The following is an 8,740-nucleotide window of genomic DNA, read 5'->3' as shown; positions in this document are numbered from 1 at the left end:
GCAATCCCTTCTCCTCCATTCTCCTCTCGGGATCTTGGGCACGCACGCACACGCGCCCAGCGTGAGTTTAAGCCACTGGGCCTGGAACTCGAACTGTGGTTTGACTACGTGGGAGTCCAGCGACATAGACAGCAATCAATACCGATAGCACTTACAAATAGAACGAATCTATACTATGTGACTTTTATTTGTTTTAGAAAGTATATGGTTAAAATTCAGCATCTAATTATAAGGAAAAAAATGTTTAACTCTTAGAAAGCTAAAAACAGAATGTGTATCAGAGAGTAGTTTGCAACATAAGAAGATAAATCACATTAAACTGAATCTGAAAAGTCCTTTCCTGAAGAAGTGGCGGGCTGCTTCACCACTCGGAAGCTGCTCTTGGCGGCTCACCGTAGTCTCCAGCCACAGATCTCTCTGCCCACCTCTCTTCTCTGGCTTGCTTTCTCACTTTCTCTCTCTCCCAAGCAAAAAAGAAATTCCTCCCCATGTTTTACGTAGACCCATTCAGCTCTGTAAAGTGTGTCCCTGCTTGGGGCCGGTAGGTGGTATAGTAGTTAAGGTGCTGGACTCCCACGTGGCTGACCACGGTTCAAGTCCCAACCTGCCACATGTATGCCCCAAATCACATGAGGAGAAGGGATTGTGGAGTGGCCACCCCCCCCCAGGAGTGATTTTTCATTTTGTCACCCACACTCACACAAACCCTAGTGAGCACATGTGCCTTATGACAAAAACAAAATCAAAAAGAAACAAAACTAAAGCAACCCTAGAGGCTCCCTGCTGTCTTCTTGTCCCCAATGATGCCGTTGGGAATTCCAGTGTCTTTGGTCCTTGCATGTGATTTGTTTTGTCTCTCTGAAAGTTTTAGAAATTTTAGTTAAAAATTTTTTCAAATGATTCCACGCTTCCGTTTGTTTTTCCTGTCCTTTCAGCGCTGCTATTCTCTGGATATAGCAATTGTATCACTTCTCATGCTCCCTGGGAGGGCTCACTGGTCCAATCTGCTGCTCATGAAATATTCCTCTGGTGGAATCCATTCTGATAGGTGCACCTTTGCCCAAGTTCCTTATTTCAGCAATTACCGTTTTCAATCAATATTTCTGCTTTGTTTCCTTTATACCTGATAGTTACTGATGAAATTTAATAATCTATTTACAAGAATAAAAGACACAAGAAAGACTTCTGTTAGAAAATTTCAAAGACCTATGGTTGTCAGAGATCTTGGTAGGTAATGAAACCCTACATCTAAATACAGTGCAGCAAACTCAGCAGCTCAAAGACAGAGATAATTTATGTGCCAATGTCGCTATACTCATTTCAAATTTTCATGGTCCCTGAATTCATTTGGTAAAGCTGTTTAGTGTATTTTTTTTGTTCTACTCACAAATACGAATAGGTATTTTTTGGATAGCAATTATCTTTGATCTCTTCTTTATTTAATGGTAATTTATTAGGTAATTTATAAAAGTATAATGTTGTCTATTAAGCTTGATCATCTGTATTGTGTCCAGGACCTAACATTCTGTTTTTAGCTTTCTCGGAGTTTTTTGTTTATTTTAAATTTTTTTCTTATAATTAGATGCTGAATTTTAACCATATACTTTCTAAAACAAATAAAACCTACATAGTATAGATTCATTCTATTTGTGAGTGCTATCGGTATTGATTGCTGGCCATGGAAAACTTTTAACTCCCTCTCTTTCAATTTACTAGTGAAAATACATCTGGAATTCTTTTAAAATAAAGAGCCCAGGCACTTAGTCTGCCATTTCCCTTTAAGTATAATTAAAATTTGATAGTTCTCATCACATTCTTTTCTTAAAAGCAATGCAAATGCAAAACGACTCCAACCCTGGGAACCACATTCTAATCTAATGCTTTCAGCAGCCTGTGTAGACTGTCTGGGGTGGGCCGGACAGCTGCTTCCTGCCTCTGTGCTATTCCTCGCATTTTCCTGGCATGTCACTTCTCTGCCTTCACCTTCACCCCTGGCCGTGGCTCCGCCTTTGAGGGATTGAACGTTCTTATGCTGCTGCTTTCTCACCTCAGTCGTAGTGTGTCTGCACGTAAGTTACTTCCCGTTCACTTAGAATTGCTGCTGTCTCCAATGAGATGAACTCCTCCTGGACAGCCAATCTCTGGGAGCTCACGTCCCAGAGCAGGCAGTGCTCCGCGCTGGCGGAGCTTCCTGAGGACCTTGCCGGAGCATTCTCCCATGCACGACTCCTCCCTGGACCACAGGACAGATACTGCAGCTGGCTCTGGGCCCTGTCACTTTCCTCCCCCGGCGTTTCACCAAGAGCACCTTTCTGCACTCAGCCATCCGCCCAGATGTCGGTTTATCCAGCACCACCTACTCTGCTTCTGGGAGCATCATTCGATCCGAGTCCAGGAAAGAGTTGAGAATGGTTCATTGATTAACTTTGCCTCTTAGGACGTGTGCTTTCCTTCCGGCAAGGATGGAGATTTTCCTGTCAGCCGGGTCTGGGAAAACAGAACCCCACCTGTTATTTTAGCAACACAAATTTAATGTAGGAATTGTTAAAATGGTGCTGGGTCTGGTGCAATAAAAATTGGAGGGTAGGAAAGTGCAAGAAGAGGTCCCTGCATTAAATCAGAGATGGCCACTGCAGCAGGCAGCTACCACCGTCAGCATGAGGGACTGGGATGGTGGGGACCTGGGAGCCTGGGGGCCAGGGGCCGGGGGCCGGGCCGTTAGGGGCAGCACTAGTCAGCTGATGCTGGCATTTCCGAGGGCTGGCAACGAGGCTGGTGTTCTGGGAAGGCAGAGAAAACTGGAAACTGTAACCACTTGCCACTGGTGGATAAAGAACTGCTTCCCTTGACATTTTCCTCTTCTCTTTTCTCTCATCTTGGCACACTCTACTGGTAGGATCCAGCAGAAGACATGAGTTCTTTTTAACTGTCAAGGATGTGCATGCTCACCAGACAGACAGACGGAGGGAGAGAGAGGGAGAGAGAGAGGGGGAAAGAGAGAGGAGAACTCCCTGCCCCCAGTGGGGTGTGGTCAAACCACAGTCCCTTCCCCATTTCTCTAGTCTGTCAGGATTGGGGATATACAAGCATATGCATTGGGCATGTTTTTTAAACTGCCAAAGCCAGGATTGAACTAGGGTTGACCATGTAGGACCCTGCTCTTTAAACCACTAGGCCACAGAGCCAGCCCAGAAGAAATGTGAGAGTCCAGCAGCACAAAGCATAAGAGAAGGGAGCCAGATTTCAGGCTGAAACAATAGCTTTGCAACCAGCGGACCTCAGCCCTCGTCACTGAGCTCTGCCGCTGTGGGCACCCCTCCCAGCAGGTCCATACTTCTGTTTGACCTTCCTCCTTTGGTCAGTCCTTCCTTGTAGGAAGGGAATTTAAACAGTTCATGGGAAATTGGAATTAAAGTATGAGTTTATCTGGGTACAAAAATGTTTGAAATCAATGCATAATCTTTTTCATAATACGTGTTTTCTTTTTAAAAATGTTGCCAGAGGGCACATGTGCTCACTAGAGACAGAGAAAGTGAGAAAGCACCCCTATGGAGGATGGTCCCACTGCAGTCCCCTCTCCGTTTCTCCCTCCTTTCAGGATTTTGGGCACACATGTGCACGTGCCCCACATGTTTCTTAAGCTGCTGGGTCAGGGACTCAAACCGTACAGCCTGCCCTGTGGCATCCAGTCACCTTAACCACAAAGCCAGGGGCTGGCCCATAAAATCCACACTTTCTACAGTTTTTTTGACGACCCAGTGCACGTTGTGGCTCAGGTTATAGATGTCCCCTCATTTCACTGGAAATGGGTTTTGCTTCCGTTTCTTATTCTCTTAATACTCAGGTGTGGTTTCCGTAGTGAGGAAAGGCCAAGCCTCATCCTTTGCAATTATATAGATGTTATTGGTTTTGTATCACCTTCTTATCTCTCCCAGCTTTTTAAAATTCTGATACACTGTTTCATTTTTGTTTTCTTTCGTCATTGAGAACGTTATTAGTTTTTTCATTCTAATCAAGACGCCTGATGATTGGGGCCAGTAGGTGGTGTGGTGGTCCAGACGCTGGACTCCCACATGGCTGACCACAATTTGCATCTTGGACCTGGCAGCTTGAAAATGACACAGGTGTTACGATGATAATAAATAAATCTAAATTAGAAGAATTACATGGGTGCATGTGCATGTGTGTACAAAATATGGAGAGAAGAATGGAGGAGAAGGGATTATGGTGTGGCCATACCCTCTGGGGTATGTATGTGAGTGTGATTTCTCACTTCCCTCTCTGTCTCTCTCTGTCTCTCTCCAGCAAGCACATGTGCTCTGTGGCAAAAACCTAAGTTAAAATATGCCTGATTGGGGACCAGTAGGTGGCATGGTGGTTAAGGCACTGGACACTCCCATGTGGTCGACCACGGTTTGAGTCCTGGACCTGGTGGCTTGCTTTCTCACTTTCCCTCTCTCTCTTTCTCTCTCTGGTCAAATGTAAATAAATGAATAAATTAAAGTAAAGTAAATAATTCTTAAAAAAGAAAAAGATGCCTGATCATTAATTAAACTTTCTTCTGATTTCTATAGTTAATCATTTTCGGATAGAGGCTTTCTTCTGCATTTTTGGAACGATACTCTGTATTTCCCGAGGATCAATACAATGGTATGAATAGAAGTGTGTATATTTTAAACTCTGCTTGCTAAAATGAGGAAGAATCGCCTCCTCCCAGGGCTGGTTTCTGCTAAGGAGTAGGGTGTGCACATCTCCCCGGCCCCGGGCACTGACCCGGGCTGCTGAAGTCTCACTCTCATAGGTGTACGCTGAGTGCAGGCTACAGCTCACCTTGCGGCCCAGCTCTGAGTGGTGGCCACCAGCTGATGTCTTTGAATGACCCTGAAGTGGGAGGAGGAAAGGCTGGGAGCCATTTGCAGCTTTCCTCTAGCTTGCCGTGATGCTGGAGGTCTGACCCTTTACTGCACATCCTTTACCGCACTGACTCAAGAACCTGTTACAGGGTACCCACGTGAGACCCGAGATAATGAGCATTTCCCCAGGTTTAGGTGCCAGACCCTGCACCTGCGCCCCTGTGTCGCCCCTTACCGTGCTGATAAGCAACTGCACCTGAGACCAGGTGAGCTTCACAAAATAGGGGCTTATTTCACGAGTCTCGTGGCTGCAAAGTCCGAGCACAGGGAACTGGCCTTTGGCATAGATGGCAGAGAGACGCAGGCAGGTCCGCGGCAACTTGAACAGTGAGGAAGAGAGAACACACTTCTCCACCTCCTATGCTGGTCCTCCCCTGCTCCCAGCTGACTGCATGGTGCCGTCCACCTTGAAAGTGGGTCTTGCCCTTAAAGCTCTCGCCACCTCCCAATGCCAGTACACGAGGGGCCAAATGATAGCACGTGGCCCCGGGGAGGACAAACCATTATGAAAGCCCTGGCCGCTCATTGCTGAGGCTGCTTGTCGGGTAATGAGTAACTAGCATTGGGGAGGTGAAGCTGCACTGGACACGGGAAGCCCTTTCCCAGCGGGCTCGGGGGAGCAGGGCTGGTCCCCACCCGCACAGCCTCATCGCCCTGACTCTCGAGCGATGACGAGCCTATGGCAGTGTGTGCCTGCAGCACCACACCTCATCCTTCTTTCTGCTGTGTGCAAAACACTGCCTGCCCTGTGTCATTTTTGGCTTGTTTTGTTTTAAATTTCTAGTTTGAGAAGATTGTAGATTCGTGGGAGGTTACAAAAAAAAATGTACGTGGAGATGCCATGTGCCCTTCTCCTGGTTTCTGTCGATAGAAACATCTTGCTTTACTGCCGTCCAGTATCGCCGGAGGGACTCGGCATTGGACAGTCGGCAGAGCTCACTCACGGGACAGAACGGCTCCGCGATCACAAGGCTCTCACGCTGCCGCTTCACAGCCACCCCTGTCCCTCCCACCCTAAGCCTCAAATCTGTGCTCATCTCGGTAATACTGTTAATTCAGGAATGTTGTGTGGGCCAGCCAGGGGTGCAGGTGTTGGGGCAGCTGGACCCCACATGGCCAACCGTCTAGTTTGAGTCCCAGGCAGGCAGCTTGAAAAATGCAAGGGACATGTGCGTGCCCAAAATCTCGAGAAGAGAGAAATGGAGGAGACAGGATTACAGAGTGACCACTCCCCATGGGGGCTTTCTCTCTCTCCCCCTCTCCCCTTCTCTCTCAGTGAGCACATGTGCCCCATGGCAAAAATTTTTTAAAAGAGAATATTAAATAGTGGCTTAAACTCATGCCAGGCATGTGTGCGTGCATGCCCAAGATCCCAAGAGGAGGATGAAGAAGGGATTGCGGCGTGGCCATCCCCCCTGGGGTTGATTACTTGCTTTCTGTCTCTCTGTCTCTGTCTTTCTGGCAAATGCACATGGACTATAGCAAAAACCTCTCCAATAATAATAATAATAGTAATAATAAATAAAATGATGCAATATGTAGCTTTTGGGATTGGTGTTTTTCACGCAGCGTAATTCCCTAGAGAGTCATCTAAATCATTGCTCAGATGCATGGTTCGTTTCTTGTTACTGCTGAACAGTGTGCGTGGTAGGGCATATTACAGGCCGTTAAACTCTTACCCACTGAAGGTCATCTGGGTTGTTTTCAATCATAAGCTATTTTTAAAAATTAATTTCATTTCATTAATATTTTTTAATTTGCTATAGGGCATATACACTCACCAGAGAGAGAGAGAGAGAAAAAAAGCAAGAAAGCAAGCCATCAGGTTTAGGACTCGACCCACAGTCAGTCATGTGGGAGTCCAATGCCTTAACCACCATGCCATCTGCCGGTCCCCCAGTTGCCAGCTATTAGGACTCAAGCTGCTAGGAACATCCTTGTACAGGTTTTGTGTGAATACAGGTTTCCACTCCCTGGGATAACGCTCAGGAGAGTGATGCTGGCGCCAGAGCAGGAGCGTGTTTATCTGATAGGAAACCCTAGGACTGGGTGGCCACCCCCCTCTGTGTTCTCGCCAGCAATGTAGGAGTGATCCAGTTCCTCTGCATCCCCATCAGCATTTGATTAACACGGTTTTTACATCTTAGTCATTCTAGTAGGTGTGTGGTTATCTCAGTGTGGTTTTAATTTGCATTTCACCCGTGGCTAAGGAGGTTGAGCAACTTTTCATGTGCTTATTTGCTATCTGTATAGCCTCTTCAGTAAAATGTCTGTTCATGTCTTTTCCTTAGTTTCTAAAATGATTTTTTTATTAATGAGTTTTGGGCCTTCTTTCTATATTCCAGATGTGACCCTTGGTTGAATATAGGGTTTTCAAATATTTCCTCCTATTCCGTAGTTTGTCTTTTAGTCTTCTTAATGGTGTCTCTTATAGAGCAAGTGTCAAATTTTGTTGAGGTCCAATATATTAAATTTTTAAAATATAGATCATGCTTTTGGTGTCAAATCTAAAAGCTTGAGGATTTTGTCTCCCTTTTCTTCTAAAAGTTGGATCATTTTGCATTTAAACCTGTAGCCCGTTCGTCTCCTTTTATAAAGGTCAGTGGATCTGGTGCTGAGTGAAATCTATTATGTCTCATCAGCTATGCTATCAATACCAGCCCAAGACCCCGGCTGTGCATAGAGCAGGTTGGGTGTCCCCACGAAGGCTCCCTCTGCCCTTGCTGCCCAGTTCCCTATGGAGACTCATGTGATGGGAGCTCGTGTATCTCCAGGAACATCTTCGAGACTATGAACCTCAGAAATCATTTGCTGCCTCTGAGCCAGGTAATTCTCCAATTCCTTTCTTTCCTTTTTTTTTTTTTTCCTTGAGTGTGTGTGTGTGTGTGTGTGTGTGCGTGTGCGTGGTGTTCTTCTCCACAGGGTCTGGCTGTGCTGAGACCCTCCTGCCTCAGCCTCCTGAGTAGCTGGAGTTACAAGCAAGTGCTACTCCCAAGCTTTTTACAGACCTTCCAGGGTGGGCCAGGAATTGAACCCAGACCTCCCATGTGACCTGACAAGGTAGCAGTGCATGATCCCAGGGGTGGGCCTTGATTCCTCTGAGCTGCATTTGCAGAACACCAAGAGCAAAAGTTATGTAGGAACTTTCTGCAGGAAAGGAGGGCTTCGCTGAGGATTAGGTCGCTGAGTGGCAGGCCCTCTGAGGTGCCACCTTGTCACAAGCAAGTCTTTCCGTTCAATTTACTCGAGCACAACCTGCCCCTGCTGGCATGTTCTGTAGGGGGAGGCCACAGAAGTTGGGGCAGAATCCTTTTCCTCTTCTTACTTTGCGCCCCAGTGTCTCGTATGGCCTCTGACGCTGAAGGTCAAGGCAGAGTGGGGCAGAAAGCAGGAGAGTGAGGAGGGAGTCACGCCGGTACTTCCTAAGTGCGACGTGCTCCTTTCTCGGCAGTTTTGAACTTTACCTTTTATTCTGTGAGGCCATTCTGTTGATCCCGGAGAGTATCAACACTGAGACCTTTTCTATAGCTCCTTCAACCCGGAAGAATACTTGTCTCTTGACCTCACACGTACAGTGGACTACAGTTCATCTTTTGTTGGCCCCCACACCTTCTCTAGAGACACCTTTCTATTTCCAGTTAAGCTTGTGTCCTTAAAATAGGTAGTGCCGTTGCTGACATAATCACCTCTGCCAGGTAAGAATCTGTTAGACTTCATCTCCGTACAGCGGAATGGAAGACAGAAGAGGGGAAAACACTACAGGGGGTGATATGGGGCACAGTGTTGTTTTTCAGATAATGTTTGTAGCAGTTATCTGCTGCTGTGTA

At 46.5% G+C, this 8,740-nt stretch overlaps 1 pseudogene; it reads right to left on the bottom strand.

Annotated features, from left to right (window-relative positions):
* LOC102497647 (60S ribosomal protein L18a-like) overlaps positions 1-5,950 on the bottom strand; it is a 15,866-nt pseudogene extending 9,916 nt beyond the window's left edge.
* Positions 5,951-8,740: the final 2,790 nt, after the last annotated feature.

This window comes from Tupaia chinensis, unplaced genomic scaffold, assembly GCF_000334495.1.
Source record: "Tupaia chinensis unplaced genomic scaffold, TupChi_1.0 Scaffold143064_1, whole genome shotgun sequence".
In the NCBI taxonomy this organism is placed as follows: Eukaryota; Metazoa; Chordata; class Mammalia; order Scandentia; family Tupaiidae; genus Tupaia; species Tupaia belangeri.
This window is presented reverse-complemented; position numbering and strand designations above follow the sequence as displayed.